Source organism: Hyla sarda, chromosome 6, assembly GCF_029499605.1.
Source record: "Hyla sarda isolate aHylSar1 chromosome 6, aHylSar1.hap1, whole genome shotgun sequence".
NCBI lineage: Eukaryota > Metazoa > Chordata > Amphibia > Anura > Hylidae > Hyla > Hyla sarda.
The window spans coordinates 206237729-206249784 of record NC_079194.1 but is presented as its reverse complement, the minus strand read 5'-3'; the positions used below and the strand labels follow the sequence as shown (position 1 = coordinate 206249784).

General features: G+C 41.0%; 1 protein-coding gene and 1 long non-coding RNA gene across 6 annotated transcripts in view; one reads left to right on the top strand and one right to left on the bottom strand.

Annotated features, from left to right (window-relative positions):
- FTO (FTO alpha-ketoglutarate dependent dioxygenase) overlaps nt 1-12056 on the top strand; it is a 358438-nt gene that overhangs the window by 73745 nt on the left and 272637 nt on the right. The gene's annotated exons all lie outside the window — the stretch shown is intronic.
- Nucleotides 2029-9386, bottom strand: LOC130276653 (uncharacterized). Its single transcript, XR_008845203.1, has 3 exons — nt 9341-9386; nt 5860-5963; nt 2029-2279 (listed from the first exon to the last, which is right to left on the bottom strand). It is a non-coding gene; the product is annotated as an uncharacterized LOC130276653 (long non-coding RNA).

The following is a 12056-nucleotide window of genomic DNA, read 5'->3' as shown; positions in this document are numbered from 1 at the left end:
GAATCAGCAATGATTTCTTAAATTATTCAGTCTACATTTCTTGTTTTTCCATGATAAATTGCAGGTTTTGGTGGCAACTTAACCTGCACGTAACATAACATAGGAATTTATTTTTAAGTGGAGTTATGCATTAGAAAGCTAAATAACCAGGTTCGCTGTTATTAATAGGAGTGTTTGTACATTAAAAAAATATGTATTTTGTATATTGTATTTTGAATGTATGGTCATTCTGCTGTGTGATATCACATTACTGCCCACATACAAATGTCATAATCATCACTACCTGCTCAATGTCTCATTCGGATAGAAGAATGGATCCCTTATATCTATGGTTCTCTGAAAAAGTAATTCAAACTTTAGCTTGTACAGAGAAAACTCCACGGCAACTTGTGGAAATGAAATTTCTTTATTGCTCTTTAGCTGATACAATAGGAGACAATGTTCTGACGTTTCACATGATGTGATGCTTTGTCAAGGAATCATTACATTACTGCCTGTCCACATACAATGGATAGGCAGCCTGCTATAGCATATATTGTATGTTAAAGCAGGCCCCAGCACTGGATACACCTGAGGCTATTTCTTAGGCCTTTGTCTGCCAGTGTATAATCATTGTTGCTGCTGGAGACTAGCTATTAATTTAAAGGGGTACTCCGCCCCTAGACAATAAGATGTCTGATAGCGGGGGTCCCGTAGCTGGGACCCCCGTGATCTCTGTGCAGCACCCAGCGTAGTTCGTTTAGAACACTGGGTGTCAGCGGCGTGGGTCGTGACATCACTGCCACGCCCCTCATTAAGTCATCCCACGCCCCCTCAATGCAAGTCTATGGGAGGGGGCGTGGCGGCTGGCTTAAGAAAAAAACGCTCATGGTTTTCTAATCCTGGACATGCCCTTTAAGGGGCCCTTCTATTCTTTGGGCCCAAGGATAAATGATCAACTATTTATCCTGGATCATTACATTTTTTAAAATCTGTTTAAGCTTTGATAATCAATATAAATAGTTTTTTTTCTAACATTAGACTGATTCATATTAAGCCTCTACTTTATTTTATTTATTTATGTCACCTTTTACTGTTTTTTATTCCTATTGAAAGCTTTTCTACTTGAATATCCAGCAGAGGGCGTCCTTACCCTGCTGTATATATTTAGAAAGGTCTCCTTTCCATTTGGATCCAGCACTGCATTAAAATGTAACATTAACTGCAGGGAATTATCTCTGTTGCTTTCAATTGGATTGTATAACACAGAAAATCAATTGTGGGTTAACAAATTCAATATCAATAGAACATAAAGCAACACTGCTTTTACTGAGCACTCCTGCTTACAAAGTGGTCAGCTTGGGGGCTGGGGCATCTCTTGATCTCTGTAGCAATAACCTGAAATAACTTGACCTTAAGCCATATCTTTTGATTCCAAAAAGACCTCTTATATGGGATAAAGCGAGGGTTAATTATAATTGAAGAATAAGATAGAATATTTATTGTATATCTGGAGAGCTCCTGAAGACTTTATTAATTAAAAAATCATTGCAGGTTAAAAGGGAAAGTGCTTGTTGAGAATTAAGAACTATCACACATTACAAATGCTTCTCAGAAGTGGAAATAAATCAGCGGCAACTACAGAGTATTATCGTATAATCGAGTCTTGTTTACTTATCAACGAAGTGTATGGAAATGGTTATTATTAAAGCAATAGAAAAGGCTAAATTCACCCCAGTGTTTAAACACCTCTGCTAATCATAAAGCCATAAACTATATATATATATATATATATATATATATATATATATATATATATATATATAGAAAAATTAAATAAACAGTGGCACACCAGGTGTCAGCAAAAAATAAAATGTGATTTATTCCAGAGACGTGTAGGCAACGTTTCAGCTGGCTCACCCAGCCATTTTCAAGCCTATATATATATATCTAGCGAGAGAGAGGGAGAGATTGAAACAAAAACGACAGACACATATTTTATGTGCAGTATACAGTGTATACAGTCTGTGTGTTGTTTATACAGTTGTATTAAAAGATGCAGTTGACACCATTTATTTTTATACATTTGGGGTTGCTGGTTCCAAGTGTATGATAGTGAAACATATGCAAAAAGACAACCTTTTCACATATATTTGTACAGTCAAGTCTATGTGCAGTGGGATATTTTCTTGCCGTATATGCTGAAAGTAAAGTAAGTGGTTGCTCAATAAACTTGCAGCTACAGTTGTGCCAAAAAGTTTGCATATTCTTGAAGAAAGGGTAATATATTTTCCATGAGTCTGCAGGCAAAACACATTTTTTGGGGATTTATATTCAACGGTATGTTATACAGACTGGTACAATACTAAAACAAAACATGACAATATGACAATAAATGAAACACTTTTTTTTAAAGGGGCACTGCCAGAAAAACTGTTTATATGTTGTACATCTTGGCAAAACATTAACCTTTCTAATATACTTCATAAAAAAAATGTATTTCCTTTTTATAGAAATATTGGCTTCTAAAATCATGGCTTTGTCCAAGCTGAGCTACAGGCATGGACAAAGTCCAGTAAGTGAGGGTGGGCTAGTACTACTCTCTAACTTCTCCTGACTGATAGTACTCCTCTGTGCTCTCTCCTGTCTGATAGTACTCCTCTGTGCTCTCTCCTGTCTGATAGTACTCCTCTGTGCTCTCTCCTGTCTAATAGCACTCCTCTGTGCTCTCTCCTGTCTAATAGCACTCCTCTGTGCTCTCTCCTGTCTGATAGGACTCCTCTGTGCTCCCTCCTGTCTGATAGTACTCATCTGTGCTCCCTCCTGTCTGATAGCACTCATCTGTGCTCCCTCCTGTCTGATAGTACTCCTCTGTGCTCTCTCCTGTCTGATAGTACTCCTCTGTGCTCTCTCCTTTCTGATAGCACATCTCTGTGCTCTCTCCTGTCTGATAGAACTCCTCTGTGCTCTCTCCTGTCTGATAGGACTCCTCTGTGCTCTCTCCTGTCTGATAGTACTCCTCTGTGTCCTATCCTGTCTGATAGTACTCCTCTGTGCTCTCTCCTGTCTGATAGCACTCCTCTGTGCTCTCTCATGTCTGATAATACTCCTATGTGCTCTCTCCTATCCTATCAGACAGAGGAGTACTTGCCCACCCTCACTTACTGGACTTGCCTGTGCTTCAGCTTGGACAAAGCCATGATTTTTTTTAAGCCATGATTTCTTTTAAAAGGAAATAACATTTTCTTATGAAGTATATTAGAAAGGTTAATGTTTAGCCAAGATGTTCAATATATAAACAGTTTTTGGATCTGACAGTGCCCATTTAATGTGTTTAGAACAACAACCAAAAAATTGGAGCTCAAAGATTAAATGGACATAGAAACTGTTGCTATCAATATATAACTTTATTAAAACAATACTCTCATACCATATTACAGTCTTGTGCCTCACACCACAAGGGCCCTGTGGTGTGAGACACAAGACTGTTATATGTTATGAGCATATTGTTTTAATAAATTTATATTTTGGTAGCACCATTTTCTATGTTCATTTAATCCTTAAATTGGCACTGTCAGATACAAAAACTTTTGATATGTTGTAAAGCATGCAGAACCAATAGGTTTTGCAATTGCTTTCATTAGAACATTTTCAGTATTTCATTCTGAAAAAGACAGTCAAACAACTTCCCCCCCCCCCCTGCCTGCTTGGACACATACTTGTCCTGCTGTGTCCATGCATCATGGACACACTTCCTTGATTGACAGCTGTGAGCGCAGGGCTCACAGATGGAGGAAAAATCTTCCCACTGTCAACTTGTGTCCCGCTACTGTCATTGAGGACAAGCTGGGAGTTGTAGTTATGCTAATGCTAGGGGAGATGTGAGCAGACAGCATACTGAGGGATGGGGTGAAGACCTGCACAGTGTGTCCACACACCCTCCCTTTGAGAGGAATTCAGATAAGTGAGCTAAATGAAAAGCATAATAAAAAAAAAATAATAAAGGTGCTAGACACATAAAAATTAGTAATAGACAAACCAAAGGGACAGACAGGCATCCTGCACTCACTGCATAAGATCTGGTCATTCAGCTCCCACCTCAAGACCGGATGAAGCGCATTCCTAAACGTGAAACAGCCGGCAGTCGCCTCTGAGGGCTCCACGTTGTCTTTGAAGTCCCTACCAGAGAAGTCTTGCCCGAGATGGGAGCTGAATGACCAGATCTTATGCGGTGAGTGCAGGACGCCTGTCCGTCCCTTTGGTTTGTCTATTACTGTTTTCTACGTTATATTGTCCTAGCACTGCCGCCGCTGGATTTATGACTGTCTGACCTGGTGTGGTTGTAGTCCATCTCATAGAGCTGCTGCTAATTAAAGGTACCGGTGCCACTTTATTTTTCTTACACATTTGATTCACATAAAAATTAGATGTACATGGTCAGGATTAGGTACTGAGAGATATATTTAAAAAAAAATTTGTTGGATCTGACGGGTATGCTTTCAGCCCAAATTTTTTGGTTGTTTTACTACATAAATTTTTTTCACCGGGGTATAGGTGAACTATTGGTGAGCTCGGATTGTAGGTGGTTATAACTGGAGTGAGCCTTTGTCTATTTTTTATATTGGAAAAAATAAATGATTGCACACCCTTAGTTCTTAATGCTGTATGGTCTTTTTTATTGTAATTCTCTATGAAGCCCCAAATTTTTCCAAATGGCATATTTGCCCATTCATTTTAGCAACATGCCTCTAGGTCTTTGGTCCTCTTGGATGAACTGCACATTTGAGATCTCCATAGAGTGGCTAGATAATATTAAAGGGGTTCTGGTGGAATTTATTATTTTACAATTGTCCCCAGCCTGCCTAATGAAAAAAAAAAAAAACATTTTCCTCATCTTCATTTGCTCCCCCTGTAGCCTCCGATATTATGGAACTCCATCTCCGGCCAGGTCCCAGCTGACAATCTGCTTCATGGAGCTGGCCAGAGCTGTAAACCTGGTCCTGCAGCACCGCTGGCCGCAGAAGTGTCCCACCTCGGCCAGTTAGTCAGTTGTGTCAGTTGTGGCTGAACTCTTTCTTGGTCTACCTGACCTTGGCTTGGTATTAAGAGATCCCTGAATTTTTCATTTCTTAAGTGATGGTACAGTTCTGACTGGCATTTTCAAGGCTTATGATATCCGTCTATGTCCTTTTTCAGCTTTATAACATTACATTAGCTTATTAACCAGGTATTTTGACATTTCTTTTCTGCTCCCAATGGCACAGTATCTAGACTACTCACTGCATTGGCATAAGAGCTGAAAAAAAAATAAACTTAGGAAATTAACCTTTAATTCCATTTTTATCTGTGTCTGTAACAAGGCCGTAGGGGTATGTAAACTTTTTTTTTTTTTTTTTTATTCATGGCTATTTGGGTGTTTTCTGTTGGTATTAGGATTATAATAAAAAAATGATCACAATCCTTAAATACTTTTTTTTTCGCATGATTACATATATTTTGTAAATCAATGGCAAAATGAATTCTTGGTAAAGCCTTTTTGAATTCAAATTTTCTATTTTACGAAGCCTTAAAACTGACTGACATGTCCTGTTTTGTAGTGAAAATGTTTCATGATTACCATCAGGATTGCAATGAAAGAAGACACAAGTACATAGACTAGACTGGATCAGGCTTTAACAATAGGTGATGGTGAGAGCTCTCAACCCTAAACTGCAAACCAAACCCCCACAATGCTCAGTAACCTCTGTGCAGATTGCAGAGAATGCCTAAAAAAAACTCTCCTATAGAATGTAATGGGGCCCCTTTAGCCTATTTTTCCTATGTCACTTGTCGAAAATTTTTCTTAAAAGTACCTCTTACAGAATGCAATACACTACTTACATTCATTTGAATATACTCAGTATGACCTCTGTAGGCAAAATGTTTGACCAAATGTGACATCCCGCAGTGATAACAGCTGTTTTCCAGGTCTTAGATAAGCCGGCCTGTTTAAAAGAGGGTTATTTTCATGATACTCTCTTTAAATCCATTGCAAAGTACCTGATGTAATGTATTTATAAAGATAATCAGCATTTTATATTAATTGCCTCCATATATAAACTGTAAAACCGGTTTCAAAGGTGCATATTCACTTTAAACATGGTTCTGGAGAAAGTTTTCTGGGGCTTTACTAGGTGTCATAATATAACATTTCCATCTTAAACTACGCTTGACTGCTCACTATACTTCTTGGAATTTGTGGCTTAATATAATGCCAGGTCTCTTGCATTTGAAAGATGATAAAAGACACAAAAACTAACATCAACCTCAACTTTATAGTGCGAACATTAACTCCATAATGCCTGAAAGACCCTAAGTTTTACAGTGTAGATCTACATTTTATGGAGCATGTTTATGAACAGTCCATTTAACCTCAGAAAAGTTTCATGGCAGCTCTACACTGTATATATACATTTACCCTTAGGAGCTATTGTCAAAATTCCTAGTTAAGTTGTAAGTTTCAGTGCAGATGAAATGACCAATTCTACTATGGTTTAGGCAATGTGTGGTTGCAGACAGATTATTTGAAAGGTGGATTAATATGGTTTGAAGGGCTGGTCAGACTGCTGTCCGAATATATCAAGAAGATGGACTTTTATCTTGATGCTCAGCTATATCTGATGTATCAATAGGAACTCACTACATCTATGTAACTCCTTTAAAAAATGTAATGTGCTTGTCCAACCCCCAGACCATCAGCTGTGTTTCTGTATATATTTCCTTTTGTGTATATGTAGCAAATCAGTAGATGCTAAAACACACAAACAATTGCACTGTTCATGTTTTTATTGAGCCAGTTGAGTAAACATCCACAATGATGCCGGAAAAAGTAGGTAAACCTCTGTGCTACGAAGGAGATATTTGGCAACAAAAATTTTTGTTAGGCCACTTACTTTTTCTTGGTGCACTGTGGATTAACTCATTGTACTCAATAAAAAAAAATAAACAGAACAACTGTTTGTGTGTTATGAGTTTACTTAATTGTGCTTGTCTATAACTTGTGCCTTGTATAATCCTACATTTTATTAGTGATTAATGGAGAAATTCATGTGACGTCAAAGAGTTTACCTACTCTTTCTTGCAAATGTAAGACCTCAAAGCAAGCAAGACATAATCTACATGGGTATAGATCTTTCAGATAGACCAAGCCTTTTCTCTTCAAGTACAACTTCTTAGGCCGGGTTCACACTCGCGAAGCTTGGACGGAATAATCCATCTGAGCTTCTGAGTGCAGCCATCGCCGACTGAGCCAGTCAGCGCTAGGACCACGTGGACATTGTCACCCCTATAGAGCGGAATCCATCTGAAATTCCATAGTGTGCACTGTGCAGCGGAATCCCATTGACAGCAACGAGATTCTGCTGCACTGGAATTTCCCAACAAAATGTCTAAGAGGAATTCAGGTCTGAAATTCTGTAGTGTGAACCCAGCCTTACTGCTTTTTTTTCTTTTCTTTCAGTGCTGAGATTTCTGCCTCCTGTCCTACTAAATTATAACTCCTTCATTTAAACTGATTTGAGATATTTTTTTTTCTTTTAAAGCGGTACTCCGGCCCAAAGACATCTTCTCCCCTATCCAAAGGATAGTGGATAAGATGTCTGACCGTGGGGGGCCCGCCACTGGGGTCCCCCCCCAAAAGTTGTATTCGGCACCACCTCTTTGAGCTGCACGCCGCTCTGCCAGCTCACAAACTGCCGGGTGCCGACCACGGGGCCGGAGTATCGGGATGTCACGACTCCGCCACCCCCGTGTGACATCACGCCCCACCCTAGCTATGAAAGACTATGGGCGGGGGTGATGTCACACGGGGCGGAGTCATGATGTCACGATAGTCCGACCCCGTGGTCGGCACCCAGCAGTTTGTGAGCTGGCAGCGTGGCATGCAGCTCAAAGTGGTGGGTGCCAAATGCAAGATTGTGAGGGTCCCCAGCGGCGGGACCCCCGCCCTCAGACATCTTATCCCCTATCCTTTGGATAAGGGGATAAGATGTCTTAGGGCCGGAGTACCCCTTTAACCCCTTAATGACGAAGGACGTATATTTGCGTCCTCTGCCGGCTCCCGCAATATGCCGCGGGGTAACGCGGTGTCCTCGCGTCATATCGGGTCGGTCCCGGTGGCTATCAACGGCCGGGACCTGCGGCTAATACAGGACATCACCGATCGCGGTGATGCCCTGTATTAACCATTCAGACGCGGCGATCAAAGCTGACCGCCGCGTCTGAAGTGAAAGTATCCTGGCTGCTCAGTCGTGCTGTTCGGGACCGCCGCGGTGAAATCGTGGCATCCCGAACAGCTTACAGGACACCGGGAGGGCCCTTACCTGCCTCCTTGGTGTCCGATCGACAAATGACTGCTCCGTGCCTGAGATCCAGGCAGGAGCAGTCAAGCGCCGATAACACTGATCACAGGCGTGTTAATACACGCCAGTGATCTGTGTAAAAGATCAGTGTGTGCAGTGTTATAGGTCCCTATGGGACCTATAACACTGCAAAAAAAAGTTTTAAAAAAGTGTTAATAAAGGTCATTTAACCCCTTCCCTAATAAAAGTTTGAATCACCCCCTTTTTCCCATAAAAAAAATTAAAGTGTAAATAAAAATAAACATGTGGTATCACCGCGTGCGTAAATGTCCGAACTATAAAAAATATATTGTTAATTAAACCGCATGGTCAATGGCGTACACGTAAAAAAAAATTCCAAAGTCCAAAAAAGCATATTTTTGGTCACTTTTTATACCATTAAAAAATGAATAAAAAGTGATCAAAAAGTCAGATCAAAACAAAAATTGTACCGATAAAAACTTCAGATCACTGCGCAAAAAATGAGCCCTCATACCGCCCTGTACGTTGAAAAATAAAAAAAAGTTGTAGGCGTCAGAAGAGGACATTTTTAAACGTATAAATTTTCCGGCATGTAGTTATGATTTTTTCCAGAAGTGATACAAAATCAAACCTATATAAGTAGGGTATCATTTTAACCGTATGGACCTACAGAATAATGATAAGGTGTCATTTTTACCGAAATATGCACTGCGTAGAAACGGAAGCCCCCAAAAGTTACAAAATGGTGTTTTTTCTTTGATTTTGTCACACAATGATTTTTCTTTCCATTTCGCCATGAATTTTTGGGTAAAATGACTAATGTCACTGCAAAGTAGAATTGGTGATGCAAAAAATAAGCCATAATATGGATTTTTAGGTGGAAAATTGAAAGGGTTATGAAAAAACGAAAGTGCAAAAACTGAAAAACCCTGCGTCCTTAAGGGGTAAAATATCCAACTCCTAAAGATTTCTGGACCATTTGAGCTCAGATTGCAGCTTACTTTGTAGCACTTGCTCCCTTGTTAGTTACAACATACATGCCTTCATTTGACATCATTGGGGGAGATGTATCAAAACCTGTGCAGAGGAAAAGTTGATGTGTTGCCCATAGCAACCAATCAGATTTCTTCTTTCATTTTTCACAAGGCCTCTGCAAAATGAAAGTAACGATCTGATTGGTTGCTATGGGCAACACAGCAACGTTTCCTCTGCACAGATTTTGATAAATCTCCCCCATTGTTTTTAGGCCCCAGAGAGAAAAAAGTTCATGTTTTAAACACATACATTTTTTTTTAGAAAAATTGTATGTGTGATTATCCTGCAGGTTCAGTCAAGAGGCTTTTGTTGACTATGCTATATACTTCCATAATACAGCTTAAAGAGATATTCCAGGATTTTTTTTATTCAGTCTTTGAGCCCATGATGCCAAGTTATGCTACTGTGTAATATGCTTCTATTAACTCCTGCACCACTTTCTCACGTTTTTGACCCACACACAAAAGTGCTGTACTGTGAGTTTTTTTTTAAAACTATTTTACTATTGTCTTTGACCTATCCCTGTATTCCATGTAGTCAGAGACAATATGTCTCCTAGTATCCAGGGGAGAGTGGCTATGCTGCAGTGGGTGGGTGGATAACAGTTTACTTTTTATCCTGCCATCCACCCACCCACCTCCCATGAAGACTTTGTGACTTATGACATAATGGGCCTCATTTACTAAGAGTGTTGGGTTTTTACTAGTGTGAAATGTTGTATTAGACTTGTAGGATTCCTCTCTATTTACTATTGGGATCACAGATTTACAAGTCGGGAACATTTTAGGTGGAAATTTCCAGCCATTTATTCACAGGTTTTTCTGTTAATTCAATAGAAAATAGGTCGGGTTGTTAAAACACGCCCCTTTTGGGATTGGCCATGCCCCTTTTGGCTCTTCACAAGGCAATGTTGGGTTAGTTGGATTTTCCTGGTACACACTGTCGCACACTGTCTGAGACATAGCTCAAACAGTCTCAGACACTATGCACCAAAATAACTTAGAAAAACCCGACAAAAATTAGTGGATTTTAGCTTAGTCAATGAGGGCCAAAAAGTAAAAAAAAAAATAATACAAAAGGGGCATTTTCCTGACAAAAGGGGCGTGTTCCCGAAAAAAGAGAAAAAACCCTCAGAGTGTGAAGAAAACTAACAGGAAAACCTGTGAGTTTTGCTTCACAGAAACCCGACAGCTCTGAGCTGTCGGGAAATTACTCAAAACAGAGTGAATCCTGCTACCCCCAGCATGGAACAGGGTCTGTTCCATGTTGGGGGTAGTAGTACAGGGGCTGAGGGATTGATCGCACCGGGTCTCACTTCTGAGACCCGATCTGATCCGATCAAAAGTTATTAAGCAGGGGAGCAGGTGGCATGTTCTGATCCCCTGCAATGTACTGTAAACTTTCATTTTTAAATTCCCCACCAGAAGCCCTGAATGGCCGGGGCCGAGGAGCCAATCAAGGCTCCTGGCAGGTTTTTAATATAGAAGCGCTGTGGTGGGCAAAGATGTATAGAATCGCTGGGGGGGGGGGGGTATGTTTCTGGCCCCTCTAGCGTTTCTATATATATTTCCCCCTGCTGCTCTATATCAAACTTAGTGTCCGCTGCACTTGAATAAATGTACTGCCCCCCCCATTGCTATTATATATCTTTACTGACCCCTGCTGCGCATATTTATATATATATATACTGCCCCCCCCCAAGCTGCGCATATTAATCTTCATCTTCTCCCTCCCCTGGCTGCCAATGAATGAAAACTCTATTAGCGGGGGAGCGGAGGGCTGCTGCCCGCTCTCGCTGCTAAGAGTTTGTCATTCATAGCGGGCAGCAATTGCATATCATGCTGTGGAGGTCAGACATATGGATATATGTCTGACTCTCACAGCATACATATACAAATGCCGGCTCACCGCTATGAATGACAAGTAAGCTATTGGCAGCAGCAGCGCGAGCCTCCCTGCACTGCTTTACTTGTCATTCATAGCGGTGAGCCGGCACCTGTATATATAGATGCGCGGTAGGGGTCAGACATATGGATATATGTCTGACCCTCACAGCATCTATATATTAGGGGTGTGAATCGCCAAGAATTTGGCGATTCGATTTGAATCGCGATACCAGTGTGGCGATTCAATATATCCCGATATATCGCAATACCGTCTAGGTGACGATACATCGCGATATATCCCGATTCGGTCTAAAAAAAACAATGTCTTTTACACTTTTATTAAAACTTTATTTTAATTTTATTTTTTTTATACACTTTATTAGTCTTTTAGGAATCATTAGATTCCTCAGACAGATGAATAGAGTTCTATTGAACTCCATTTATCTGCGATCCATTGATAGAGCCTGGTCCAGCCAGGCTCTATCAATGACAGAGCCGGGACAGCAGGGAAGCAGAGGTAAGCCCTCCGGCTACCTCCACAGTGGATCGCCCGCCCGCGATCGCGCTGCGGGGGGGGCGATCTAGCCCACTAGGGAGCATACACATGTCCCTTTAGACGCCGCTGTCAGCTTTGACAGCGGCGATCTAAAGGGTTAATAGCCAGCCGCGGCGATCGCCGCATGCTGGCTATTAGCGGTGGCCCCCGGTTACTGAGAACAGCCGGGGGCTGCAGAGTATGGAGCGGGCACGAGTCGGAGCCCGCTCCGTACACCCAGAGCGCCTGCCGCGTCAGATC